This window comes from Hyperolius riggenbachi, chromosome 8 (assembly GCF_040937935.1).
Source record: "Hyperolius riggenbachi isolate aHypRig1 chromosome 8, aHypRig1.pri, whole genome shotgun sequence".
Classification (NCBI taxonomy): domain Eukaryota; kingdom Metazoa; phylum Chordata; class Amphibia; order Anura; family Hyperoliidae; genus Hyperolius; species Hyperolius riggenbachi.
This window is the reverse complement of record NC_090653.1, coordinates 89,847,422-89,859,961: the sequence shown is the minus strand read 5'-3', so window position 1 is coordinate 89,859,961 and position 12,540 is coordinate 89,847,422. Positions and strand designations below refer to the sequence as shown.

At 43.1% G+C, this 12,540-nt stretch overlaps 16 non-coding genes across 16 annotated transcripts; 8 read left to right on the top strand and 8 right to left on the bottom strand.

The window, feature by feature from the left end:
* Positions 1–199: 199 nt before the first annotated feature.
* Positions 200–309, bottom strand: TRNAL-CAA (transfer RNA leucine (anticodon CAA)). Its single transcript has 2 exons — positions 272–309; positions 200–245 (listed from the first exon to the last, which is right to left on the bottom strand). It is a non-coding gene; the product is annotated as a tRNA-Leu (tRNA).
* Positions 310–586: 277 nt separating this feature from the next.
* TRNAR-UCG (transfer RNA arginine (anticodon UCG)) lies at positions 587–659 on the top strand. The gene has a single exon. It is a non-coding gene; the product is annotated as a tRNA-Arg (tRNA).
* A 1,154-nt stretch (positions 660–1,813) lies between these two features.
* TRNAL-CAA (transfer RNA leucine (anticodon CAA)) lies at positions 1,814–1,922 on the bottom strand. Its single transcript has 2 exons — positions 1,885–1,922; positions 1,814–1,858 (listed from the first exon to the last, which is right to left on the bottom strand). It is a non-coding gene; the product is annotated as a tRNA-Leu (tRNA).
* Positions 1,923–2,199: 277 nt separating this feature from the next.
* On the top strand, positions 2,200–2,272 carry TRNAR-UCG (transfer RNA arginine (anticodon UCG)). The gene has a single exon. It is a non-coding gene; the product is annotated as a tRNA-Arg (tRNA).
* A 1,153-nt stretch (positions 2,273–3,425) lies between these two features.
* TRNAL-CAA (transfer RNA leucine (anticodon CAA)) lies at positions 3,426–3,535 on the bottom strand. Its single transcript has 2 exons — positions 3,498–3,535; positions 3,426–3,471 (listed from the first exon to the last, which is right to left on the bottom strand). It is a non-coding gene; the product is annotated as a tRNA-Leu (tRNA).
* A 277-nt stretch (positions 3,536–3,812) lies between these two features.
* On the top strand, positions 3,813–3,885 carry TRNAR-UCG (transfer RNA arginine (anticodon UCG)). The gene has a single exon. It is a non-coding gene; the product is annotated as a tRNA-Arg (tRNA).
* Positions 3,886–5,039: 1,154 nt separating this feature from the next.
* TRNAL-CAA (transfer RNA leucine (anticodon CAA)) lies at positions 5,040–5,148 on the bottom strand. The gene is made up of 2 exons: positions 5,111–5,148; positions 5,040–5,084 (listed from the first exon to the last, which is right to left on the bottom strand). It is a non-coding gene; the product is annotated as a tRNA-Leu (tRNA).
* Positions 5,149–5,425: 277 nt separating this feature from the next.
* Positions 5,426–5,498, top strand: TRNAR-UCG (transfer RNA arginine (anticodon UCG)). Its single transcript has one exon. It is a non-coding gene; the product is annotated as a tRNA-Arg (tRNA).
* A 1,153-nt stretch (positions 5,499–6,651) lies between these two features.
* Positions 6,652–6,761, bottom strand: TRNAL-CAA (transfer RNA leucine (anticodon CAA)). The gene is made up of 2 exons: positions 6,724–6,761; positions 6,652–6,697 (listed from the first exon to the last, which is right to left on the bottom strand). It is a non-coding gene; the product is annotated as a tRNA-Leu (tRNA).
* Positions 6,762–7,038: 277 nt separating this feature from the next.
* On the top strand, positions 7,039–7,111 carry TRNAR-UCG (transfer RNA arginine (anticodon UCG)). Its single transcript has one exon. It is a non-coding gene; the product is annotated as a tRNA-Arg (tRNA).
* A 1,154-nt stretch (positions 7,112–8,265) lies between these two features.
* Positions 8,266–8,375, bottom strand: TRNAL-CAA (transfer RNA leucine (anticodon CAA)). The gene is made up of 2 exons: positions 8,338–8,375; positions 8,266–8,311 (listed from the first exon to the last, which is right to left on the bottom strand). It is a non-coding gene; the product is annotated as a tRNA-Leu (tRNA).
* A 277-nt stretch (positions 8,376–8,652) lies between these two features.
* Positions 8,653–8,725, top strand: TRNAR-UCG (transfer RNA arginine (anticodon UCG)). The gene has a single exon. It is a non-coding gene; the product is annotated as a tRNA-Arg (tRNA).
* Positions 8,726–9,879: 1,154 nt separating this feature from the next.
* Positions 9,880–9,989, bottom strand: TRNAL-CAA (transfer RNA leucine (anticodon CAA)). The gene is made up of 2 exons: positions 9,952–9,989; positions 9,880–9,925 (listed from the first exon to the last, which is right to left on the bottom strand). It is a non-coding gene; the product is annotated as a tRNA-Leu (tRNA).
* A 277-nt stretch (positions 9,990–10,266) lies between these two features.
* Positions 10,267–10,339, top strand: TRNAR-UCG (transfer RNA arginine (anticodon UCG)). Its single transcript has one exon. It is a non-coding gene; the product is annotated as a tRNA-Arg (tRNA).
* Positions 10,340–11,492: 1,153 nt separating this feature from the next.
* TRNAL-CAA (transfer RNA leucine (anticodon CAA)) lies at positions 11,493–11,602 on the bottom strand. Its single transcript has 2 exons — positions 11,565–11,602; positions 11,493–11,538 (listed from the first exon to the last, which is right to left on the bottom strand). It is a non-coding gene; the product is annotated as a tRNA-Leu (tRNA).
* Positions 11,603–11,880: 278 nt separating this feature from the next.
* TRNAR-UCG (transfer RNA arginine (anticodon UCG)) lies at positions 11,881–11,953 on the top strand. Its single transcript has one exon. It is a non-coding gene; the product is annotated as a tRNA-Arg (tRNA).
* Positions 11,954–12,540: the final 587 nt, after the last annotated feature.

Sequence of the window (12,540 nt, the reverse complement as noted above, 5' to 3'; positions counted from 1 at the left end):
GAATTTGTCAGTTTGTAAAACGTGTGTTAGAAAGCTTGTAGAAAAAAGTCGGCCTTGTTCATTTTCTGCGAGATTTTCAAAAAGTCCATGTGAGGTTGCTGTTGAGAAGGCCCTTTGAAGAGCCTAGTAAATGAAAAGACCCAAGAGCTTGTTTTGGCAGGCCTGACCAATGTGCCATGATGGACAAAGTGAAAAGCTCTGTCAGAAGTGGGATTTGAACCCACGCCTCCATTCGGAGACCAGAAGGCCCATGAGAAGGGAAGAGAAGCCTCTTGAGTCTGGCGCCTTAGACCACTCGGCCATCCTGACAAGCTGTGTACTATGTACCCATGCAGCTGGCACAATGACTATACTTAACAGAGAAGAGACAACCACAAACTTAGCCTAGAAGACTTCATGAACACTGCAAGGCATGTTTTTTTCTCTGAAAACACTCATCAAACTGCCATTTTGGATCACTGCAATACCTTAGACAGCAATGTCATGTGCCTGCTCTAACAAATGAAATCCTTTGTGCTCCTTGAGCGTCTTTTCCTATGCGGTGGCTGTTTCCAGTGGAAAATGGTTTCTTCATAAAGAGGCATGAGACCGCGTGGCCTAATGGATAAGGTGTCTGACTTCGGATCAGAAGATTGAGGGTTTGAGTCCCTTTGTGGTCGTTGAGCTCTGTTCTTGTCACTTCTGTAGAGTATTTGCTCCTCTTGTTGTAAATGTCCTCGGAGACTTTGCAAAAGCCTGTGCTTCCTCACTCATGCTTATCATTCAATCCCTGCCCTTGACTGTTTACAGCTACAAAGGTGGCTGCTTTTGCTGAGCTTTCACCACAATGTCAATGACGCTAACTCTTTTCTTACAACTTGTGCAAGTCCCAGCAAAGTTTTTACATCAACCTCAAATAAACACTGCTAGTCCACACTGGGATTCTAACCTTTGCCTTACTTTGAACCCAATACCCTGATAGACCTGGGAAGAGACTCTAAGTAAACTATATGACCCAGGGTTCAAACATTCATGGTGGCATCTCCCTTTCTGCTAAGCATTTTGTTTACTAACATGAGAAAATTAATTTCCTATATGATTTAGGAAATCCTTGTCTGCAATTCTGCTGTAAGCCAGACTTTTACAAAGGTGCAGACACAGCATGTCAAGTGGCACGATGCGATTCCTTCTTGTTTCAAGCTCAACAATTTCAAAAGGTTGCCTCGGTTCCCAATTTATATGAAGAGTTCTTGCCTGAAATTTGGAAAGTATGTCTGTCATTTCCTCTGAAAAGATATGATCTACACCGCAAATGGAACACTGCAATTGGTTTTCTTGCAACCTGAACTCTTTTCAAGGAAGGGTCCGTTGAAATTTCAACAAATGAGTCTTGTCAGAAGAGGGAATAACCCCACCTCTTTCACCAAAGGTCAGAACATACAGGGAAGACCTGTAAGTTATTGCCAAAACCTATCTCCTGAGTTCGGTCTCCTTACATATTTGTCACTTTACCTGTACACTAACCTTTTAAGATTTAGCAAAACAAATTGCCTCCAAAGCTTCTGATCCTGATGAAGTGAACTAGAAGAGAAGATGAGCTAACCCATATGACTGTAGGTGTGCCAAAGGGGATGGAATTTGTCAGTTTGTAAAACGTGTGTTAGAAAGCTTGTAGAAAAAAGTCGGCCTTGTTCCTTTTCTGCGAGATTTTCCAAAAGTCCATGTGAGGTTGCTGTTGAGAAGGCCCTTTGAAGAGCCTAGTAAATGAAAAGACCCAAGAGCTTGTTTTGGCAGGCCTGACCAATGTGCCATGATGGACAAAGTGAAAAAGCTCTGTCAGAAGTGGGATTTGAACCCACGCCTCCATCGGAGACCAGAAGGCCCATGAGAAGGGAAGAGAAGCCTCTTGAGTCTGGCGCCTTAGACCACTCGGCCATCCTGACAAGCGGTGCACTATGTACCCATGCAGCTGGCACAATGACTATACTTAACAGAGAAGAGACAACCACAAACTTAGCCTAGAAGACTTCATGAACACTGCAAGGCATGTTTTTTTCTCTGAAAACACTCATCAAACTGCCATTTTGGATCACTGCAATACCTTAGACAGCAATGTCATGTGCCTGCTCTAACAAATGAAATCCTTTGTGCTCCTTGAGCGTCTTTTCCTATGCGGTGGCTGTTTCCAGTGGAAAATGGTTTCTTCATAAAGAGGCATGAGACCGCGTGGCCTAATGGATAAGGTGTCTGACTTCGGATCAGAAGATTGAGGGTTTGAGTCCCTTTGTGGTCGTTGAGCTCTGTTCTTGTCACTTCTGTAGAGTATTTGCTCCTCTTGTTGTAAATGTCCTCGGAGACTTTGCAAAAGCCTGTGCTTCCTCACTCATGCTTATCATTCAATCCCTGCCCTTGACTGTTTACAGCTACAAAGGTGGCTGCTTTTGCTGAGCTTTCACCACAATGTCAATGACGCTAACTCTTTTCTTACAACTTGTGCAAGTCCCAGCAAAGTTTTTACATCAACCTCAAATAAACACTGCTAGTCCACACTGGGATTCTAACCTTTGCCTTACTTTGAACCCAATACCCTGATAGACCTGGGAAGAGACTCTAAGTAAACTATATGACCCAGGGTTCAAACATTCATGGTGGCATCTCCCTTTCTGCTAAGCATTTTGTTTACTAACATGAGAAAATTAATTTCCTATATGATTTAGGAAATCCTTGTCTGCAATTCTGCTGTAAGCCAGACTTTTACAAAGGTGCAGACACAGCATGTCAAGTGGCACGATGCGATTCCTTCTTGTTTCAAGCTCAACAATTTCAAAAGGTTGCCTCGGTTCCCAATTTATATGAAGAGTTCTTGCCTGAAATTTGGAAAGTATGTCTGTCATTTCCTCTGAAAAGATATGATCCACACCGCAAATGGAACACTGCAATTGGTTTTCTTGCAACCTGAACTCTTTTCAAGGAAGGGTCCGTTGAAATTTCAACAAATGAGTCTTGTCAGAAGAGGGAATAACCCCACCTCTTTCACCAAAGGTCAGAACATACAGGGAAGACCTGTAAGTTATTGCCAAAACCTATCTCCTGAGTTCGGTCTCCTTACATATTTGTCACTTTACCTGTACACTAACCTTTTAAGATTTAGCAAAACAAATTGCCTCCAAAGCTTCTGATCCTGATGAAGTGAACTAGAAGAGAAGATGAGCTAACCCATATGACTGTAGGTGTGCCAAAGGGGATGGAATTTGTCAGTTTGTAAAACGTGTGTTAGAAAGCTTGTAGAAAAAAGTCGGCCTTGTTCATTTTCTGCGAGATTTTCAAAAAGTCCATGTGAGGTTGCTGTTGAGAAGGCCCTTTGAAGAGCCTAGTAAATGAAAAGACCCAAGAGCTTGTTTTGGCAGGCCTGACCAATGTGCCATGATGGACAAAGTGAAAAGCTCTGTCAGAAGTGGGATTTGAACCCACGCCTCCATTCGGAGACCAGAAGGCCCATGAGAAGGGAAGAGAAGCCTCTTGAGTCTGGCGCCTTAGACCACTCGGCCATCCTGACAAGCTGTGTACTATGTACCCATGCAGCTGGCACAATGACTATACTTAACAGAGAAGAGACAACCACAAACTTAGCCTAGAAGACTTCATGAACACTGCAAGGCATGTTTTTTTCTCTGAAAACACTCATCAAACTGCCATTTTGGATCACTGCAATACCTTAGACAGCAATGTCATGTGCCTGCTCTAACAAATGAAATCCTTTGTGCTCCTTGAGCGTCTTTTCCTATGCGGTGGCTGTTTCCAGTGGAAAATGGTTTCTTCATAAAGAGGCATGAGACCGCGTGGCCTAATGGATAAGGTGTCTGACTTCGGATCAGAAGATTGAGGGTTTGAGTCCCTTTGTGGTCGTTGAGCTCTGTTCTTGTCACTTCTGTAGAGTATTTGCTCCTCTTGTTGTAAATGTCCTCGGAGACTTTGCAAAAGCCTGTGCTTCCTCACTCATGCTTATCATTCAATCCCTGCCCTTGACTGTTTACAGCTACAAAGGTGGCTGCTTTTGCTGAGCTTTCACCACAATGTCAATGACGCTAACTCTTTTCTTACAACTTGTGCAAGTCCCAGCAAAGTTTTTACATCAACCTCAAATAAACACTGCTAGTCCACACTGGGATTCTAACCTTTGCCTTACTTTGAACCCAATACCCTGATAGACCTGGGAAGAGACTCTAAGTAAACTATATGACCCAGGGTTCAAACATTCATGGTGGCATCTCCCTTTCTGCTAAGCATTTTGTTTACTAACATGAGAAAATTAATTTCCTATATGATTTAGGAAATCCTTGTCTGCAATTCTGCTGTAAGCCAGACTTTTACAAAGGTGCAGACACAGCATGTCAAGTGGCACGATGCGATTCCTTCTTGTTTCAAGCTCAACAATTTCAAAAGGTTGCCTCGGTTCCCAATTTATATGAAGAGTTCTTGCCTGAAATTTGGAAAGTATGTCTGTCATTTCCTCTGAAAAGATATGATCTACACCGCAAATGGAACACTGCAATTGGTTTTCTTGCAACCTGAACTCTTTTCAAGGAAGGGTCCGTTGAAATTTCAACAAATGAGTCTTGTCAGAAGAGGGAATAACCCCACCTCTTTCACCAAAGGTCAGAACATACAGGGAAGACCTGTAAGTTATTGCCAAAACCTATCTCCTGAGTTCGGTCTCCTTACATATTTGTCACTTTACCTGTACACTAACCTTTTAAGATTTAGCAAAACAAATTGCCTCCAAAGCTTCTGATCCTGATGAAGTGAACTAGAAGAGAAGATGAGCTAACCCATATGACTGTAGGTGTGCCAAAGGGGATGGAATTTGTCAGTTTGTAAAACGTGTGTTAGAAAGCTTGTAGAAAAAAGTCGGCCTTGTTCCTTTTCTGCGAGATTTTCCAAAAGTCCATGTGAGGTTGCTGTTGAGAAGGCCCTTTGAAGAGCCTAGTAAATGAAAAGACCCAAGAGCTTGTTTTGGCAGGCCTGACCAATGTGCCATGATGGACAAAGTGAAAAAGCTCTGTCAGAAGTGGGATTTGAACCCACGCCTCCATCGGAGACCAGAAGGCCCATGAGAAGGGAAGAGAAGCCTCTTGAGTCTGGCGCCTTAGACCACTCGGCCATCCTGACAAGCGGTGCACTATGTACCCATGCAGCTGGCACAATGACTATACTTAACAGAGAAGAGACAACCACAAACTTAGCCTAGAAGACTTCATGAACACTGCAAGGCATGTTTTTTTCTCTGAAAACACTCATCAAACTGCCATTTTGGATCACTGCAATACCTTAGACAGCAATGTCATGTGCCTGCTCTAACAAATGAAATCCTTTGTGCTCCTTGAGCGTCTTTTCCTATGCGGTGGCTGTTTCCAGTGGAAAATGGTTTCTTCATAAAGAGGCATGAGACCACGTGGCCTAATGGATAAGGCGTCTGACTTCGGATCAGAAGATTGAGGGTTTGAGTCCCTTCGTGGTCGTTGAGTTCTGTTCTTGTCACTTCTGTAGAGTATTTGCTCCTCTTGTTGTAAATGTCCTCGGAGACTTTGCAAAAGCCTGTGCTTCCTCACTCATGCTTATCATTCAATCCCTGCCCTTGACTGTTTACAGCTACAAAGGTTGCTGCTTTTGCTGAGCTTTCACCACAATGTCAATGACGCTAACTCTTTTCCTACAACTTGTGCAAGTCCCAGCAAAGTTTTTACATCAACCTCAAATAAACACTGCTAGTCCACACTGGGATTCTAACCTTTGCCTTACTTTGAACCCAATACCCTGATGGACCTTGGAAGAGACTCTAAGTAAACTATATGACCCAGGGTTCAAACATTCATGGTGGCATCTCCCTTTCTGCTAAGCATTTTGTTTACTAACATGAGAAAATTAATTTCCTATATGATTTAGGAAATCCTTGTCTGCAATTCTGCTGTAAGCCAGACTTTTACAAAGGTGCAGACACAGCATGTCAAGTGGCACGATGCGATTCCTTCTTGTTGCAAGCTCAACAATTTCAAAAGGTTGCCTCGGTTCCCAATTTATATGAAGAGTTCTTGCCTGAAATTTGGAAAGTATGTCTGTCATTTCCTCTGAAAAGATATGATCCACACCGCAAATGGAACACTGCAATTGGTTTTCTTGCAACCTGAACTCTTTTCAAGGAAGGGTCCGTTGAAATTTCAACAAATGAGTCTTGTCAGAAGAGGGAATAACCCCACCTCTTTCACCAAAGGTCAGAACATACAGGGAAGACCTGTAAGTTATTGCCAAAACCTATCTCCTGAGTTCGGTCTCCTTACATATTTGTCACTTTACCTCTACACTAACCTTTTAAGATTTAGCAAAACAAATTGCCTCCAAAGCTTCTGATCCTGATGAAGTGAACTAGAAGAGAAGATGAGCTAACCCATATGACTGTAGGTGTGCCAAAGGGGATGGAATTTGTCAGTTTGTAAAACGTGTGTTAGAAAGCTTGTAGAAAAAAGTCGGCCTTGTTCCTTTTCTGCGAGATTTTCCAAAAGTCCATGTGAGGTTGCTGTTGAGAAGGCCCTTTGAAGAGCCTAGTAAATGAAAAGACCCAAGAGCTTGTTTTGGCAGGCCTGACCAATGTGCCATGATGGACAAAGTGAAAAGCTCTGTCAGAAGTGGGATTTGAACCCACGCCTCCATTCGGAGACCAGAAGGCCCATGAGAAGGGAAGAGAAGCCTCTTGAGTCTGGCGCCTTAGACCACTCGGCCAACCTGACAAGCGGTGCACTATATACCCATGCAGCTGGCACAATGACTATACTTAACAGAGAAGAGACAACCACAAACTTAGCCTAGAAGACTTCATGAACACTGCAAGGCATGTTTTTTTCTCTGAAAACACTCATCAAACTGCCATTTTGGATCACTGCAATACCTTAGACAGCAATGTCATGTGCCTGCTCTAACAAATGAAATCCTTTGTGCTCCTTGAGCGTCTTTTCCTATGCGGTGGCTGTTTCCAGTGGAAAATGGTTTCTTCATAAAGAGGCATGAGACCGCGTGGCCTAATGGATAAGGCGTCTGACTTCGGATCAGAAGTTTGAGGGTTCGAGTCCCTTCGTGGTCGTTGAGTTCTGTTCTTGTCACTTCTGTAGAGTATTTGCTCCTCTTGTTGTAAATGTCCTCGGAGACTTTGCAAAAGCCTGTGCTTCCTCACTCATGCTTATCATTCAATCCCTGCCCTTGACTGTTTACAGCTACAAAGGTGGCTGCTTTTGCTGAGCTTTCACCACAATGTCAATGACGCTAACTCTTTTCTTACAACTTGTGCAAGTCCCAGCAAAGTTTTTACATCAACCTCAAATAAACACTGCTAGTCCACACTGGGATTCTAACCTTTGCCTTACTTTGAACCCAATACCCTGATGGACCTTGGAAGAGACTCTAAGTAAACTATATGACCCAGGGTTCAAACATTCATGGTGGCATCTCCCTTTCTGCTAAGCATTTTGTTTACTAACATGAGAAAATTAATTTCCTATATGATTTAGGAAATCCTTGTCTGCAATTCTGCTGTAAGCCAGACTTTTACAAAGGTGCAGACACAGCATGTCAAGTGGCACGATGCGATTCCTTCTTGTTGCAAGCTCAACAATTTTAAAAGGTTGCCTCGGTTCCCAATTTATATGAAGAGTTCTTGCCTGAAATTTGGAAAGTATGTCTGTCATTTCCTCTGAAAAGATATGATCCACACCGCAAATGGAACACTGCAATTGGTTTTCTTGCAACCTGAACTCTTTTCAAGGAAGGGTCCGTTGAAATTTCAACAAATGAGTCTTGTCAGAAGAGGGAATAACCCCACCTCTTTCACCAAAGGTCAGAACATACAGGGAAGACCTGTAAGTTATTGCCAAAACCTATCTCCTGAGTTCGGTCTCCTTACATATTTGTCACTTTACCTGTACACTAACCTTTTAAGATTTAGCAAAACAAATTGCCTCCAAAGCTTCTGATCCTGATGAAGTGAACTAGAAGAGAAGATGAGCTAACCCATATGACTGTAGGTGTGCCAAAGGGGATGGAATTTGTCAGTTTGTAAAACGTGTGTTAGAAAGCTTGTAGAAAAAAGTCGGCCTTGTTCCTTTTCTGCGAGATTTTCCAAAAGTCCATGTGAGGTTGCTGTTGAGAAGGCCCTTTGAAGAGCCTAGTAAATGAAAAGACCCAAGAGCTTGTTTTGGCAGGCCTGACCAATGTGCCATGATGGACAAAGTGAAAAAGCTCTGTCAGAAGTGGGATTTGAACCCACGCCTCCATTCGGAGACCAGAAGGCCCATGAGAAGGGAAGAGAAGCCTCTTGAGTCTGGCGCCTTAGACCACTCGGCCATCCTGACAAGCGGTGTACTATGTACCCATGCAGCTGGCACAATGACTATACTTAACAGAGAAGAGACAACCACAAACTTAGCCTAGAAGACTTCATGAACACTGCAAGGCATGTTTTTTTTTCTGAAAACACTCATCAAACTGCCATTTTGGATCACTGCAATACCTTAGACAGCAATGTCATGTGCCTGCTCTAACAAATGAAATCCTTTGTGCTCCTTGAGCGTCTTTTCCTATGCGGTGGCTGTTTCCAGTGGAAAATGGTTTCTTCATAAAGAGGCATGAGACCGCGTGGCCTAATGGATAAGGCGTCTGACTTCGGATCAGAAGATTGAGGGTTCAAGTCCCTTCGTGGTCGTTGAGCTCTGTTCTTGTCACTTCTGTAGAGTATGTGCTCCTCTTGTTGTAAATGTCCTCGGAGACTTTGCAAAAGCCTGTGCTTCCTCACTCATGCTTATCATTCAATCCCTGCCCTTGACTGTTTACAGCTACAAAGGTGGCTGCTTTTGCTGAGCTTTCACCACAATGTCAATGACGCTAACTCTTTTCTTACAACTTGTGCAAGTCCCAGCAAAGTTTTTACATCAACCTCAAATAAACACTGCTAGTCCACACTGGGATTCTAACCTTTGCCTTACTTTGAACCCAATACCCTGATGGACCTTGGAAGAGACTCTAAGTAAACTATATGACCCAGGGTTCAAACATTCATGGTGGCATCTCCCTTTCTGCTAAGCATTTTGTTTACTAACATGAGAAAATTAATTTCCTATATGATTTAGGAAATCCTTGTCTGCAATTCTGCTGTAAGCCAGACTTTTACAAAGGTGCAGACACAGCATGTCAAGTGGCACGATGCGATTCCTTCTTGTTGCAAGCTCAACAATTTCAAAAGGTTGCCTCGGTTCCCAATTTATATGAAGAGTTCTTGCCTGAAATTTGGAAAGTATGTCTGTCATTTCCTCTGAAAAGATATGATCCACACCGCAAATGGAACACTGCAATTGGTTTTCTTGCAACCTGAACTCTTTTCAAGGAAGGGTCCGTTGAAATTTCAACAAATGAGTCTTGTCAGAAGAGGGAATAACCCCACCTCTTTCACCAAAGGTCAGAACATACAGGGAAGACCTGTAAGTTATTGCCAAAACCTATCTCCTGAGTTCGGTCTCCTTACATATTTGTCACTTTACCTGTACACTAACCTTTTAAGATTTAGCAAAACAAATTGCCTCCAAAGCTTCTGATCCTGATGAAGTGAACTAGAAGAGAAGATGAGCTAACCCATATGACTGTAGGTGTGCCAAAGGGGATGGAATTTGTCAGTTTGTAAAACGTGTGTTAGAAAGCTTGTAGAAAAAAGTTGGCCTTGTTCCTTTTCTGCGAGATTTTCAAAAAGTCCATGTGAGGTTGCTGTTGAGAAGGCCCTTTGAAGAGCCTAGTAAATGAAAAGACCCAAGAGCTTGTTTTGGCAGGCCTGACCAATGTGCCATGATGGACAAAGTGAAAAAACCCTGTCAGAAGTGGAATTTGAACCCACGCCTCCATTCGGAGACCAGAAGGCCCATGAAAAGGGAAGAGAAGCCTCTTGAGTCTGGCGCCTTAGACCACTCGGCCATCCTGACAAGCTGTGTACTATGTACCCATGCAGCTGGCACAATGACTATACTTAACAGAGAAGAGACAACCACAAACTTAGCCTAGAAGACTTCATGAACACTGCAAGGCATGTTTTTTTTTCTGAAAACACTCATCAAACTGCCATTTTGGATCACTGCAATACCTTAGACAGCAATGTCATGTGCCTGCTCTAACAAATGAAATCCTTTGTGCTCCTTGAGCGTCTTTTCCTATGCGGTGGCTGTTTCCAGTGGAAAATGGTTTCTTCATAAAGAGGCATGAGACCGCGTGGCCTAATGGATAAGGCGTCTGACTTCGGATCAGAAGATTGAGGGTTCGAGTCCCTTCGTGGTCGTTGAGCTCTGTTCTTGTCACTTCTGTAGAGTATTTGCTCCTCTTGTTGTAAATGTCCTCGGAGACTTTGCAAAAGCCTGTGCTTCCTCACTCATGCTTATCATTCAATCCCTGCCCTTGACTGTTTACAGCTACAAAGGTGGCTGCTTTTGCTGAGCTTTCACCACAATGTCAATGACGCTAACTCTTTTCTTACAACTTGTGCAAGTCCCAGCAAAGTTTTTACATCAACCTCAAATAAACACTGCTAGTCCACACTGGGATTCTAACCTTTGCCTTACTTTGAACCCAATACCCTGATGGACCTTGGAAGAGACTCTAAGTAAACTATATGACCCAGGGTTCAAACATTCATGGTGGCAACTCCCTTTCTGCTAAGCATTTTGTTTACTAACATGAGAAAATTAATTTCCTATATGATTTAGGAAATCCTTGTCTGCAATTCTGCTGTAAGCCAGACTTTTACAAAGGTGCAGACACAGCATGTCAAGTGGCACGATGCGATTCCTTCTTGTTGCAAGCTCAACAATTTCAAAAGGTTGCCTCGGTTCCCAATTTATATGAAGAGTTCTTGCCTGAAATTTGGAAAGTATGTCTGTCATTTCCTCTGAAAAGATATGATCCACACCGCAAATGGAACACTGCAATTGGTTTTCTTGCAACCTGAACTCTTTTCAAGGAAGGGTCCGTTGAAATTTCAACAAATGAGTCTTGTCAGAAGAGGGAATAACCCCACCTCTTTCACCAAAGGTCAGAACATACAGGGAAGACCTGTAAGTTATTGCCAAAACCTATCTCCTGAGTTCAGTCTCCTTACATATTTGTCACTTTACCTGTACACTAACCTTTTAAGATTTAGCAAAACAAATTGCCTCCAAAGCTTCTGATCCTGATGAAGTGAACTAGAAGAGAAGATGAGCTAACCCATATGACTGTAGGTGTGCCAAAGGGGATGGAATTTGTCAGTTTGTAAAACGTGTGTTAGAAAGCTTGTAGAAAAAAGTCGGCCTTGTTCCTTTTCTGCGAGATTTTCAAAAAGTCCATGTGAGGTTGCTGTTGAGAAGGCCCTTTGAAGAGCCTAGTAAATGAAAAGACCCAAGAGCTTGTTTTGGCAGGCCTGACCAATGTGCCATGATGGACAAAGTGAAAAGCTCTGTCAGAAGTGGGATTTGAACCCACGCCTCCATTTGGAGACCAGAAGGCCCATGAGAAGGGAAGAGAAGCCTCTTGAGTCTGGCGCCTTAGACCACTCGGCCATCCTGACGAGCGGTGCACTATGTACCCATGCAGCTGGCACAATGACTATACTTAACAGAGAAGAGACAACCACAAACTTAGCCTAGAAGACTTCATGAACACTGCAAGGCATGTTTTTTTTTTCTGAAAACACTCATCAAACTGCCATTTTGGATCACTGCAATACCTTAGACAGCAATGTCATGTGCCTGCTCTAACAAATGAAATCCTTTGTGCTCCTTGAGCGTCTTTTCCTATGCGGTGGCTGTTTCCAGTGGAAAATGGTTTCTTCATAAAGAGGCATGAGACCGCGTGGCCTAATGGATAAGGCGTCTGACTTCGGATCAGAAGATTGAGGGTTCGAGTCCCTTCGTGGTTGTTGAGCTCTGTTCTTGTCACTTCTGTAGAGTATTTGCTCCTCTTGTTGTAAATGTCCTCGGAGACTTTGCAAAAGCCTGTGCTTCCTCACTCATGCTTATCATTCAATCCCTGCCCTTGACTGTTTACAGCTACAAAGGTGGCTGCTTTTGCTGAGCTTTCACCACAATGTCAATGACGCTAACTCTTTTCTTACAACTTGTGCAAGTCCCAGCAAAGTTTTTACATCAACCTCAAATAAACACTGCTAGTCCACACTGGGATTCTAACCTTTGCCTTACTTTGAACCCAATACCCTGATGGACCTTGGAAGAGACTCTAAGTAAACTATATGACCCAGGGTTCAAACATTCATGGTGGCAACTCCCTTTCTGCTAAGCATTTTGTTTACTAACATGAGAAAATTAATTTCCTATATGATTTAGGAAATCCTTGTCTGCAATTCTGCTGTAAGCCAGACTTTTACAAAGGTGCAGACACAGCATGTCAAGTGGCACGATGCGATTCCTTCTTGTTGCAAGCTCAACAATTTCAAAAGGTTGCCTCGGTTCCCAATTTATATGAAGAGTTCTTGCCTGAAATTTGGAA